Source organism: Thermobia domestica, chromosome 5 (genome assembly GCF_964235325.1).
Source record: "Thermobia domestica chromosome 5, izTheDome1.hap1.1, whole genome shotgun sequence".
Classification (NCBI taxonomy): domain Eukaryota; kingdom Metazoa; phylum Arthropoda; class Insecta; order Zygentoma; family Lepismatidae; genus Thermobia; species Thermobia domestica.
Genome location: NC_137458.1, coordinates 152,647,448 through 152,662,430, shown reverse-complemented (window position 1 = coordinate 152,662,430; position 14,983 = coordinate 152,647,448).

Sequence of the window (14,983 nt, the reverse complement as noted above, 5' to 3'; positions counted from 1 at the left end):
CGTTACAATGTGTTTCGGAAAACACAAATGTGAAGATTGAAGAAAAACGTAGTAATTTTCATGATCCCAAGCCATCGTACAAAATGACATTTATGAGCGCTCACTGGACAAAAGGACTAAACAGTCTTCTTACAATTGCAAGAAAAATATTTTCAAGGAACATCATTTGCATGTTTGTTCTGATTATGTGTAACCATGTCTTGCATTCAAACATGTAATTTAAACCTAGGCAAAAACTTTCCACCAAAAATGGTCGCCAACGGTCGAGCCATTCTTGCATGATAACTCTATATAGATCTGTCTTCGTCCCATGTCTCCCGCTTCAGCTTTCACTAAAATCAATATCTAAAAATCTTTGACGGCGAAAGTCTAACTTATATGTAGAAAAAAATGTATAAGTCGGTCAAGATCATATTGTGTGAACACTATACATATGCAAATGTGATTTCATATTATAGGTATAGTTATATAAATCTATATATACGAGTACTATACAAATATATAATAAAATCGTTACATTTGGGGAAAGTTTTTGATTTGTGGGCTTTTGCCAGTTCAGCTTTCTCTACTGCAGAATAATTAAATTTTGTGTGAAGTCTCTTTGACATCGAAATGTTCATATACCTCGTACTTATATAGATAGGTCTAATTTCTTCACCTACTTTCAAAAGTTTTGTATGCACCTAGATCCTTAATAAAGCTTACTTATGCAGTAATAATAACATTCTTATCCAAATCAGCTATTCATATACTGCATTTTTTCTGTTTATCAGTAATCTTTTTGTACAGTATATCAATAATATATAACAATTATATTGCTACAAATATCATTTGGTCTCTGCATTATTATTCTACTACTTACAGGGACGACACAGTGGTAATTTAAAGAAGCACATTTACAGATACCACAAGGAACATTACACAATACTGGAAAAATCAAAACCTGAGACCTCCGATTCTCTTTCAAGAAAAGTAAAGAAGCCTAAACTTTTGAATGGAGTAGATATGAATGCTGAGACCCTTTTAACTCAAAGCCTGCGGCTGGTAGCTGAACACGGCCATGCTTTCAAGTTACTCGACGACGATGCATTCCAAAACATCATCCAGCCCATGATTGACGCAATGCCTGCATCAGAAAAGTAAGTATTGTATTCTGTTGCTGTTGAAACAATATAGAAGTAATGTATTCAAAATATTAACGTTTAGAGGATTTCATAGTATTTGCCATACTTCGTTAACTCCCGTTGGTCAACGTGTAATCTTTTCGTCATAAATATGTATCTAAATGTTGCACTCTGTAACTCATAATTTTCCATATGGGAAAATTCAACGATAAAAACTAATTCATTGTTTTAATTTTTGTTTTACGACAGATTAACTATAATATTACACTACAGTTTAGTTTAACCTAACTTACGGGTTAACCGAATCGCTAAAATAACGTCCATATAGTCTTAAACTTTTTTTTTCCACAAGCTGAATTTAACTTTATTGTTGTAGTCGTATGAGTTTAGTTTAACAATATTCAGTACTAAAGAGTTGAATTGAGTTGATTTTGAGTTTAACGTCCCGTTCAGCAGCGAGGCTATATGAGACGTGGACCTATTGATTAACGTGGAATCCGAACCACATGAGCTCCCGCCGGGAATCGAACCCGGGCCTCCCACGCCAAAGGCGCGTACGCTAATCGCTTAGCCACGGATGAGCTCCAGTACTAAAGGGATCATAACCTAATGTTGCCAATAATGTCTCTTCACATTAAGGGTGGGGAGATTTGCTGTAGGGAAAATAACCTCTGGTTTTTAGTAAAACACTAGGTATTTGCCCCCGAGGTATTTTTTGCGAAAACCTAGGGTTTTTTAGTGAAGAGATTTGCTTATTATCAACCGTGGGGTGAAATACCCAAGGTTTTTCTTGAAATCCACCGACTTGCTGTGCATGTGACTGAAAAGTATTATTTTCCCTGTCTGTCTAATCGAATAGAACCCAGCGAACGTTTCTTGCTTTCCTGTGAGCATGGTTATATCTTTCTTCTGCAGCGTTTTTAGGATTTGGAATATTCGTTAACATGTAGCTTGTACTAGCACAATCACCGTCAGCTATTAATATTCCAGGAAGGTTTCTTTCTTCGGCTATGACTAGGGAACAATTCCTCCAAACTGTTAAATCATGGGTGGAGCCAGGCCAACGTGCAACGATATTTCATATTTTCATATTAGAATCACAAAGTAGCTGTGTATTCCCGATACTATGTACCCCTTTCCTGTTTCTGTACAACTCTGCAGTTGGACCAGAGGGTGACAGAACTGGAATATGCGTGCAATCAATTGCTCCAATTACACCAGGGAATTGTGAGTCCTCATAGAACTTCAGTTTCACTACAGGCACTTCTGTTCCTGCAGGCATTTTTATGAACTGGGGCCTTCTTCTATCTATAATTCAAGTTACACTGTAAAATATTTTTCCTGCAGTTGTGCGATGCACATTTACCAAATCACCACCAACTCGTTGAAAAGTGCCTGTGCGGAGAATGCGTAATGTAATCAATACCTGTAAAAACACTGCTACCAGTAGGATGAATTTCCCCCAATAAAGTGCTAGGTATTTAAACCTTGGGTTTTTTCACTGTAGACCAAATATCTCCATTTTTAAAAACCCAGAGATATTTAACTCTCCAGACGAAAAACCACTGGTGTTTTGCTGGTGTTTTTTTGCCAAAACCAAGGGGGCAAAAACCTCGGGTTTTCTTGACACACACAAGCTAAATCTCTCCAACTTTAAAAACCTAAATGAAAAAACCCAGGGTATTTGAAAACCACTAAGCAAATCTCCCCGCCCTAAGTGTATAATGTAAGGTATAATTAAGGTATAATGTAAGTTCATGCTTGTAATAATATGAAAATAATGAGTCATGTTTACATATGCTCTGGCGTTTCGAATTATCGATCAATACAACTTTATTTTAATTCTAAATTTTCTAAAGTGATTTAATTGTATATACCTGGGTACAAATCCTATCAAAATAATGGAAACATCTTGATTTGGAAACACTTAGGTATCTGAGGTGGCAGTGGTCAGGGCTATTGATGGTGGTGTGGTAGGATAAACTCTGTACGGTGTAGACCGGAAATATGTAGCGAACTGAGCAGACGGTGATATACAACAGACAAGCCCTCTCATTTCCAAAGAGGGCGAATAGTTGGCGCCCAGTTATATTGTGCGAGCGTGACTAAAGCGGCATACGTGTTGAGTGTGTGTGAGTTACAGTGTCAAGGTGATGACATCCTACTAAAGTTAAGACGAAGCCAAATAGTCAATGAGGAACAGTGGTCGGAAGGAAACCTTTAGTGTTGGTTTCTCGCCTAACATTAAAGTGGATTGTCACTCACAACTCTTGACTGACAGCGATACACGTGACCGAAGAACTCGATTAGTGTTTCCATAAACGTTGTCGACAATCATAATTAGTCACAAGTTACGTAACATAGGATGACAGGGTCGGGTTTTACGAGCGAAACCACTGAACATGGACCATAACACTTTAGCACGAAACCAGTAGTCCTCGAACATTCAACATAGACTGCTGATGACTGGAAACGGATGATATAGTATGATAAATAATAGTTTACCTAACTTTAAACACCAGCCTTGGTTATGTATGACGAACGCCTGAAGAAGTGTATGATTTGTAGTGCCTCCTCCACAGCCTTCAAACATGACTACACCTTTGTACGCTACAAAAACCTGGTTTTCACTGGGTCATGATTTGATGTTTACCGATCGTGGGACTCAACATTTAAGGATTTCATTTCTTTTCATGAATGCGGTACAGATTTCGGCTTCCATTCTCTGCCACGTAACTGAATGATGTACTGCACGCGAAATTAAACATTCCTCTTGTTACCATTGACGAACTGTAAGACTCTGTTTCACGTGACATCAGATGTTTCGAGTGCGAAAGGTATTCCAATCCCTTATTAATCTTTTAAGTTTCACTTTTTGTAGTGTTTCCAATATTTTGAAAAGTTCTGTATATGGTGTTTGTCTACGAAACGGATTGTAAAATACTAGATTAAGTAGCTGCTCCAAGTCCTCACACCTATCTTATCGTTTTAAGTACGCAATTTGTAGGTATAGGACGATATGCAAACATAATTCTGAAGAAATAGTACCAAGTTTTTCTATCAATTTCTTAATTCCAAACCTTAGGTATAAGAAGAGAGAACAGCTCAATATGTTCCATATGAGGGAATACGTTGCACAAAGTTAGCATACATTACCTATGTGTTAGATACTAATCGGAGACTAATGAACTATACCCTTGGTACTGGCACTTATATGCATCTGGTCATGGTCATGTATATAGGTTCATTTCCTATCATAAGACATGGGTACATTGATGCACCTTTAAAAATTTGGGAGGGGTATCTTGGCTCATCCACTCAGTTTTAGAAATTGTTTAATATAAGCATTTGGTATCTTCGTACAGGTCTTCAATATGTACCACTATAAATTTGGATGGCCCACCTCGTTCCCTTTCATGGGTAAAGAACTACCAAAAATCAAATTTCGGAGGTTATTGACCCCTATTTAACATGTTATATGGTTTATTACCTTCATATGTTTATTTTCCCTTTTAAATTTGGGAATTATCAAATAACAAAATTCGGTAAACGTTTTCTAGGACCCATTGGTATTCCTCTTATGGCCAAATATTCAAAATTTAAAGGTTATTGACCGGCTTTATTATTGAATAAGTACAGGATTTATTACTTTTTTCATAAGACACAGGTGTGTTTGTGTACCAATCTTAAATTTTGGGAGGGATACATTTCTTATTGTCATATCAATAATTGGTAATTGTTCTTAGAATTGGGTGGTATCTCTTTCTTTGGATAAATCATTGTCAAATATGAGTATGATCACGTGATCAGTTATTGACTTATGATGGGATTAGGAGTCCAGGACATTGGTACATTTAAACTTTCTAGGATAATTTGAGAATGCGTCATTGGTTTTGATTATTACAGCCTATGGACCAAATATAAACGTAAGCAATACGATGTACCATGTGATTGACCTTGATGAGGTAGTGTACAGGGATACATAGCTAACCTTATTGAATCTTATGACTCATAGTCTTAAGGAAATACATGCTACAACACTGGCAAAGTTATTGTTGATGCAATTTGATTGGTTGATCACTATATTTCGTGCAATCTGATTGGCTGATCACTATCTTTCATGCAATCTGATTGGTTGCTGATTTTCAAATCTTTGCTGCATTCAGTTTTAAGTTTTGTTTAACATTTAAATAGTTTTTGAAATTTTTGTTTGAAAAAGTTTTTGTTTGAAACTTTGGTTTGACATTTTTTCTCGTTTGATATTTTTAGTTTGAAAATTTTTGTTTGAAATTTATGTTTCAAATTTTTTTGTTTGAAACTGGTTTGAAATTTTTTCGTTTGAAATTTTGTTTGAAAATTTTTGTTTAAAAAATTTGTTTGAAATTTTTGTTTCAAAATTTTTTGTTTGAAAATTTTTTTGTTTGAATTTTTTGTTTTGACATTTTTGTTTCAAAATTTTGTTTGAAATTTTTTCGTTTGAAATTTTTAATTTTTTTTCGTTTCAAAACAAAAAAAAATTTGTTTGAAATTTTAGTTTTAAAAATGTTTGAATCTTTTTTCTGTTTAACATTTTTTGTTTGAACATTTTTGTTTCGAAATTTTTGTTTGGAAAATTTTGGTTTCAAATTTTTAAGTTTGTGCACTCATTAGTGAAGAACCGGAACTGCTTAGAAGAAAATTCGGTTTGAAAATTTTTGTTTCGAAAGTTTTGTTTGAAATTTTTGTTTCAAAGTTTGGTTTGACATGTTTAAAATGGGCAATTTCCAAAATTAAAGGGGTGGGCCAAGGTACCCCTCCCGGGGTGCACAAATATACCTATGTCTTATGATAGGAAATGGACCAATATACATGACCATATAACCATATAAGGTAATAGGACCTCATCCAAGGGGATAAATTGAGCCAAAAAACCGAACACGTGAATGTATTAAAATTTGGCAATTTCGTACCCATGAAAGGGAACGAGGTGAACCAACCAAATTTATAGTAATATATATTAGGGTCCTATACTATTATACCAAATGTGTAAAATGGGCAATTTCTAAAATTTAAGGGGTGGGCCAAGGTACCCCTCCCAAATTTTTAAAGGGGTGCACAAATATACCCATATCTTATGAAAGGGAATGGGCCCCTATACATGACCATATAACTATATAGGATAATAACACCTCATCAAAGGGGATAAAATCGACCAAAAACCAAACACATGGTATAACGTATTGCTTACGTTTATATTTTTGGCAATTTTGTACCCCTAAAAGGGAACGAGGTGGACCATCCAAATTTATCATAATACATATTAGGATCCTATACTATAATACCAAATGTTTAAATTGGTCAATTTCCAAAATTTAAGGGGTGGGCCAAGGTACCCCTCCCTAATTTTTCAAGGGGTGAATTAATGTACCCATGTCTTATGAAAGGTAATGGACCCCTGTATACGCCCATATAATTATATAAGGTAATAATACCTCATCAAAGGGGATAAATTAGGTCAAAAACCCCCGAAATTTGAATTTTTGGCAATTTTTTACCCATGAAAGGGAACGACATAGACACCCAATACTGATAGAGGTACATACTATGGTCCTAGGCTACCACACCCAATTTTTAGATTTGGCAATTTCCAAAATTTAAGGGGAGTGGTCCTAGGTACTCCTGCCAAAATTTAGGGGGTGGGCCATGGTACCCCTGCCAAAATTTAGAGGGGGTGGTCCTATGTACCCCTAGGTCATTGACCCCGGGCCAAGGTTATTGACCTTTGACCTATGACGTCACAAAGGTCGGGGTCAAAGTCCAAAGTGAGACTGGGTGGGGCCATTACTACTACGTTGAATACTAGTAGTATCATTTCAACTTTACTGATTTCATTTTAGAAAAAAATATGGAAATATTCAGTTTTATCTGTGTACGTTTTTACTTGAAAGAAAATGTTGAGTCCAGTTGATGCTGAAATATACTGATTACAGTTTTAATGGCAAGAATTGCAGACTGGTGAATCTTATGTGATATGATACACACAAAAATTTAGCAGTGAATCTAACCTTTTATTCTATTAATAGAAGAAAAAGAAGCATGATTTTGGCCTACTTAATTTCCAGACTACTTATCCCCTCTCTTTATTTTCTTTAATTCAAACATTTACCTTTCTTTATAACTAAACGATGTAAACATTCCTTTGGTATAATAATTAAAGACCTGTTATGTTGATATCTGTGCAAGTTGGTGTGGAACACCAGTTTCGCTTATCATATCCTCTTAGTTATGATGTTACTGACGACGGCCGACTTGAATCACAAGTAACAACGATCAAAAGTATGATAGGAAAAACGAAAGAAAGTAACAACTAAGAAAAAGAAACAGAACAGTAAAATGAACGAAAGAATTTTTTTTAAAAAAGGAACACAGTTCTTACATGGAATGAAATTTGACAAATATAGTATTATTTCCGAACAAAGAGTATAAGAAAATGGAAAGTCAATGAAATTCTTAGAAATGGTAAGAAGGATTATTGTTGTACGTGGAATCCAAAAATAATAATAATAATAATAATAATAATAATAATAATAATAATAATAATAATAATAATAAATTTATTTCGTGGGGGGAGCTTGAGCCCAATACCCTCCCTAAATACGCCACTGTATGTGATAGCAACCAGTCGGTCCGCGCTCAGACCAGATTGCTGGTTGGCGTTTTGAATTCTGAGAGTGTCTTTTCATGCAAATACGATTTCACATGTGGTGTGAAACCTATAGTTACTATTATAATGTACTAACCTCGAGTCTGGGGCCGTGATGGCTCAGTGGTAGAGCGTTCACCTCTGGTGCTTGGGGTCCCGGGTTCGATCCCAGTCCTCGCCAAGTGAACTTTGTGGCGGACAAACACCGTGTGCGTGGGTTTTCTCGGGATCCTCCCGTTTCCTCCCACTTTCTTCATTCCACCATTTTAATTCATTACTCATCATCACCGTCTCCTTTAGCCTAACCGGCATAACCGTGGGACGTAAAACTCAAAGATTTCAAAGAATAACCTCGAGTCTCGCACCAGTGCTCAGGCACTCTGGAGGTGAGCTTTCTAGCCACCGTTAACACAAGGAACGCGCATACCATGCATATGTACGTATGTAACTTGTCTCTGAGTTGTAGAACGTTTGTGTCGTATACCCACTTTGTAGTGTAAATTGAACGTTTAGACATGCTAATCTGCACCCTATTCCCAATTTCGTTCATTACTTCCATACACATTTACCTTAGAATAACATTTGAACAGCGAAGAAAGGAAAGCAAAAATCAAATTTTGGTTTTGGAAACTGAAACCGAAAATGATTTTGGAAACCGAAACTGAATATCAATTTTAAAAAGCAAATCCGAATTTCAGTTTAGAAAGCCGAAATGAAAATTGATTTTGGAAACCGAAAACAGAATTTCGGTTTTGAAAACCGACAACGAAAATCAGTTTGGAAAGCCGAAACTGAAAATCAATATTAAAAAAAAAAAAAAAAAAAACTAAACTTTTTCAAAGATTGGTTTTCGCTTTTCCGAAAAATCTCTTCACGTATTCGCAGTGTGGAAGAAATAAAACGATAAGTAATTCTTACTCAGTAGCTTTTCTTAGGTCATTAGTATATTGAATATACAAATTTATGTTATATAAAATATGTATACTGAAAGATAAAAGGTGTCCTATTTTTTATGTGTGCACATCGAGAAGATGTTCCCAAAGTGTAGGTATGTTTGTGAAACTCCTTGTTTATGTTAAAAAGGATAACTTTTATTATTTTCATTTATTGTACAGCTAATAGGGTTTAAACAACTTATCCTTATCAAAGATTAGAAGTTTAGAAGTAGGCTACGTAAGATAAAAGTATTTTAAATATACTTTTTAGTTTGAGTAAAAGAACTACTGTGCAAATTTCGGAAAGAAAAAAGCTTGTAAGAGCAAATGCATCAAAAATAAGAAATATAAGGAAACGTATTTACGTGAAAACAAAATGAGACATACACTGGCCAATTCTTTCCTTTGGAACTGCAAATGTGATTTTTGGAACCTTGCACTTCAATTGAGAACGGAAGTAGCGAAATTACTTGACTCATCCATTGTTATTTGTGATGTTGCTACTCCTACTTCTATTGCTGTTGCTGCTGTCATTTATATGTTTATTTCTGATTAGTTACTGTTGCTTTGAGAAGTTAATTTTCATCAATTACAAAGTGATGAAATTGAGAATATATTATATTGTAGTTTTTTTTTTTTTTTTTTTGTAGTCGGGCACTGTTGTGATAAGGGTCTATATAATGATGTGGAAATTAAATTTAAAAAAGTTAGTAACCAAATGCATCAATAAACATGAAAGTGAAGACATTTTAAAGTCCCACAGATTCATGTCAGAGCACAAGACATTTTCTCCGAAATCGGGACTCTCAGTACAAAATCGACACGGTGGCAACCCTAGAGTGACAACCACGTGAAGGGATAATTTGTACAATACATGATGTAGAGGTCTGCACGGGATCGGGCAGTCGGGCCTACAAACCATATAACACTTCAGGCCCGGCCCGGGCTCAGGCCGTAAAATTTTTAATACAAAACTATATTTCTCGGGCCTTTTCGGGCCTAACTTTGTAAATATACTGTACAACGATACATCTCCGCTCTTTCTGCATCGCGCTTTCAGGAGAACTTTCAAAGCAAAACTGCAAAATTAAACCGCTGAGTGTTGTAAATAAAAATACAATTTTGTGTTATTAAGTTTCTGTAATTCGGGCTTATTTCGGGCTCATTTGATTATTACACGGGCTGAGGCCTAAATGCTAAAACATATTTCGAACTTGGGTCGGTCCTCACATTATAAATTCACGGGCCGGGCCGGGCCTGGCCTGGGGTACAAATTCCGGCCCGTGCGGACTTCTGACATGATGTTAATCATTTTACTAAATAATAATAATAATAATAATAATAATAATAATAATAATAATAATAATAATAATAATAATAATAATAATAATAAGTGGCAATGAATTTTCCCTTCATTTTCTTCTCAAGTCCTTTCGTGATTAAGCAATTGGTGCAAAGTAGATAATACGAGAAACCAAACCCTAAGTCTACTACTAATAATGATAATAAATAAATAAAAGAATTAAAAATCGGATCCGAAGGAAACTACTTTTTTTTTAAAAAAAAAAAAAAAAAAAAAAAGAACACCTATACGGTATGGAGTTATTTTTAGGGGTATGGAATTTCTAGAGGGTATGGAAATTTGAATCCAATTATTTTGTCTAATATTGAAATATGTGGGTACGTAGTACCTATTGAAGATTAGTTACAGCTATTAAAGATAATTATGTGACTTTTCAATGATATTGCTCTTGTGACGTGCATTAACTTCAATTGTGTCTACATAAATTGTCCTTTGATATACACTCTGTAAAGAAAAGATAGCGACACCTCAATTCTCAAACTAACTTACACAGAAAACCATAACTGCAGTCCGTTAGAAGAGGAATAGAAGGAAATGAAGAGTGGGATAGTTCATTTGCGTTATCTGTGACACTTGTGGTGTACGACATCACTTGCCAATTGTTTGTGTATCTGTAATATTTTCGCTAGATGGCACTGAGCGCGTCTCGTAAATTATTGTAGTGAGAATTCTGCATTGCGTTTCTGATGTGTATAAGCTGAGGTAAATAGCATTTTATGATTGTTCTTTGCTTTCTCACTGTTTGGAAAGTGTCAAGTGGCAATATTGTTGTTGTGCAGCGCTGTTTTTTGTGTGATATTGTTGCTACATGTGGACTGTAAACAAGAAGGATGGGTAAGAAATGTGACTTGTCGCTATGTGAACAAGATATAATTCTTGCTTTGCACAGCTAAGGCAAATCTCTAAGGGAGATAGATGGAATAGTAAAAATTCATCATTCGACGGCAGGAAGAATAATTCACAAGCGGAAACAGCATAACAAATCGTTCCTTCGTCAACAGTGTGAAAGAGAAAAGAAAGCATCACCCAGAGCAGATCGCTAAATGAGATCAATAGCTCTGCAGATTTAAGGAATGATTTCCCCAAAAATCGCTTCTGTAATTTGACATAATCTTGGAATTGCAGTTACTCGTACAACTTTATTGTCTTCACTGCGTAAAGAGGATATTACGAAGAAGAAACCGCGTAGAAAGTCGAAACTGACAAAAACACAGAGGACTTCAACATGTAGGTTTGTGAGTCGGTATGTAACTTGGACTTATGACAACTGGACGCACGTCGTTTTCTTCGTTGAAAAGAAATTTAGCATACTGGGAAACGATGGTGGTGTGAAGTAGTGGATACGAACGAGCAAGGAACTTGACAAGGATTTTGTTTTAAGAGATGCAAATATTCAGTTACTGAGTGATGGTATGGGCTTGGTCCACCGTTAAAGGTGTCAGAAGGATGGATCGTTTGATGCACGAAAATTTCTTCAAATTCTGGTACGTAAAGTTTTTACAACAGCTAAAGATGACTTTTCTGAAGAACATATACATTACTTCCTTTTCCAGGATGATAATGCTTCATGTCACCGAGAGAAAATCGTTAATACATGGTTCAAGAATATGACTATTTAGAACCTCATGTGGCCTCCGAACTCACCTGACATGAATCCAATTGAAAATTTGGGTCGATATGAGAAGAAGATTCAATGGACAACTATCTCGAATAAAATGAAATTCAAGGAACAGATAATCCGGGTGTGATTTTGTGAAATCGAGGTTGCATTTTACAGTAGCTTTGTTACCAAAGGACACCGATGATACGCTGCACTGCAGAAAGCCCATGATGCACATACAAAATATAGTTTGCTGTATTGTACTTCCCGATGTTCGTACACAATATATCTTACCCTTAAGAAATTTCATTTCTTGTTTTCTGCTACTGTTGTTAATCTTTTTCACTTTTATATATAACTCTTCCTATAAACGATTTTGCTCAAAACACACATAGCTACTTATATATGCATATAAATTTACTAAACTCATGTCAAAAGCCTGAAACTGTGGCGCAAGTATTAGAGATGCAAGGGCTCGAAAAAAAAACGTTTTTTTTTAAAAAAAAACTTGGTTTTTTCTGCTTCGCTTTTTTGCTTGGGAAATTTTGGGCTTTTTTCAAAATTCTGCTTTAAATTGATAAACCAGATTTTGTTTTGCTTCTCTATAACACAAAAAGTCATTTAATTAGTGGTTGATGCCGAAAATAATATAAAACCTCGAAAATAAACCATGAATTTCGAAAAGATATTTCACAGTTTTACATCTCAACATATTTACATTATGAATTCCAAAGGATTAACCAATGTATATAATAAGATTTTTTTAACCTCCTACATACAAAAGTAAGCAGGGTTGGCAAGAACCATGGTTGTTTTTGAAAATGTCAAACACCCGTTTTTTGGGGGGAGTTTAAACTAGGCTTTTTTGGTTTAAACTATGTTTTTTGGGTTTAGATATTTTGCTTTATGTATTTATATTACACATTGACAGAAATAAGTTTGTTTCGCCTTGGTGTTATTATGCAACAACGGGGTTATGCTGGAAGAGGTCTCATATGCTTAAAAAGTCCGGTCAGTAAATTTCTTAAATTGGGAAACCCCCTCCCTAGCCATCGGGAAAATCCCATCATCACTCTAAATGTAAAACAATAAGGGAAAAATCCTGTTATTACTTTACATGTAAAATTTAAAGGTCAACATATCATAATCAGTACACTAAAACTGAGGTTTAAAATTACAAATTTAGTACGTACATATCATCAAAAGTCCAATCCAAGCTAATGTTGGAGGCTATGTAGGCAATCGATAAATTTTGCCAACTTTTATCAATATATTTAAGCAACCTTGGCTTCTTTATAAAACAACAGGCATTCAGAAATATACAATTTGGTTTCGTTTCGTATGTTTAGGCTTAACATTATTACGTAATACCGAGATTATCAAGGAGAAGACTTTCGCTTAAAGTTACATCCGAACCGCTACTTTGTTTACGTATGGAAGAAGGGTTGTGGTTCGACCGAGAATTGAACATGGGACACCTTGATTAAAAGGTGAAAAGGAAATAAAACTAATGCAGATGGTTTGATGTTGGGAAACGTCAGCATGAAGTTCACACGATTCACATTTTTCGTTCTTTTTATTTATTTTTTGGTTTAAACCAGTTGTTTATTTAAAAAAAGAAAAAAAACAGCTGGTGTAAACCAGCCAACCCTAAAAGTAAATACTTCTTTTTAAAAAATACACAAATAACTAGCAAAATTGTATGTAGTGTTTTTCAAAATATTCCATACCCTCTTTTTGGAACAAAATAAAATTAAAATAAAACATAAGAAAAATACTTAGATTTATATGATACACTTAAAGGCTGCACATCTAGAGCTTTTGGTTTTGTATATTCTTGAAATTCTACAGTTTTATATGATCACCATCACGGTTTACTCAGTCCTCAAGGTTTCTGAATTTTTAACAAGAGGGATTCTACATATGAAGGGTGTGAGGCAAGAACATGGTAACCCACAATTTTATTATTTTAAGAAATTAGATATTTTCTGCAGCACAATCCATTTTGAAAGTCGGAAAGCTGATTTTTCACATAAGACTATACATGAATAATTAAACTCAGCGGAATGCGTTGCTGTCTATCTGGTGCTGCATAACTCAGCAATTGAAAATTTGTTAGTTACCATGTTCTTGGCTCATACCCTTCATATCATTATGGAACTCTCCCCATCCCACCACCACAAAAGAAGGACTATGGAATATATTTAAGTTAAGATAAATACAACTGCACAACAAACATGACTGAGTGGAGCTTTTGCGCTTCTATCGGGAAGTCCGGGATTCAACTCAGCATTCGACCATTCCGACAAAGCTTTTTTTCATTCCATCTGTGAAGTAGAAATAGTGCGTGTACTGTGAGTTGGCCGAACTTCCTTCTTTATTGTTTTTAAATCGTTATTATTAATTACCAGCAGTGACGGTTTTGCGAAGGTTAGGGGGGCGGTCTTTCGGACTGAAGCCTGTTCTCCAAAATTACGGAATGTCTAAAACAAACGAAATATCTATTAGTCATGCCTTTACTCATAAACTTTAAGCTCCGTCAAATAAAAATTACGAATGTTTAGAAAAACTAAACATTAGTAAGAAAAAAAAAAACTCCAAAATACTTTTCTAAATCCATCACTGATTCTCAGTATAAAATGATCTTCAAGGTTGTATCCGGAAGATTATTGATAATATATAAACAAAACGAAATATTAGTTACGTTTGTACTCATAAACTTCAAGCTCCTCCCAAATAAAATTAGGACATTTTAGAAAACGAAACAATCAGAGAAACCCCTCCCAAATTACTTTTCTAAATCCGCTACTTGATTATTTGTATAAATTAGTATTCAATGTTGTATCCGGAAAATTATTGCTAAATCGTTGCACAGCTACAGTATAACAGAAATGTGCAAGTACGGTTTGACGGATATATTGAAAAACGTACGCTTTGACGGATATATAGAGAAACGTAAGTTTAAGTTTTGCGCTAGAAGCTAGAGTACTAAGCTCTTAGAAATGAAACACGGATGACAAACTGAAATGATCCCGAGAAGAAAAAAATGTCGATAACTCAAAAGTTAAAATAAAGTTAAATAGCCTCTAAAATTGCACTCAAATACTATTCTTCATGTTAGCTCTAATTCGTAAAACACGTGCTCCATCCATTTTGATGGTCAATTTTAGAGCGAAATATGGCATTCAGGTCATGGAATTCTAATCTAACTATAGAATATACTATAAGAAAGCTATTTAGATAGAAAAATCATGAAAATGAAAAAAGCCAAAATTTCCA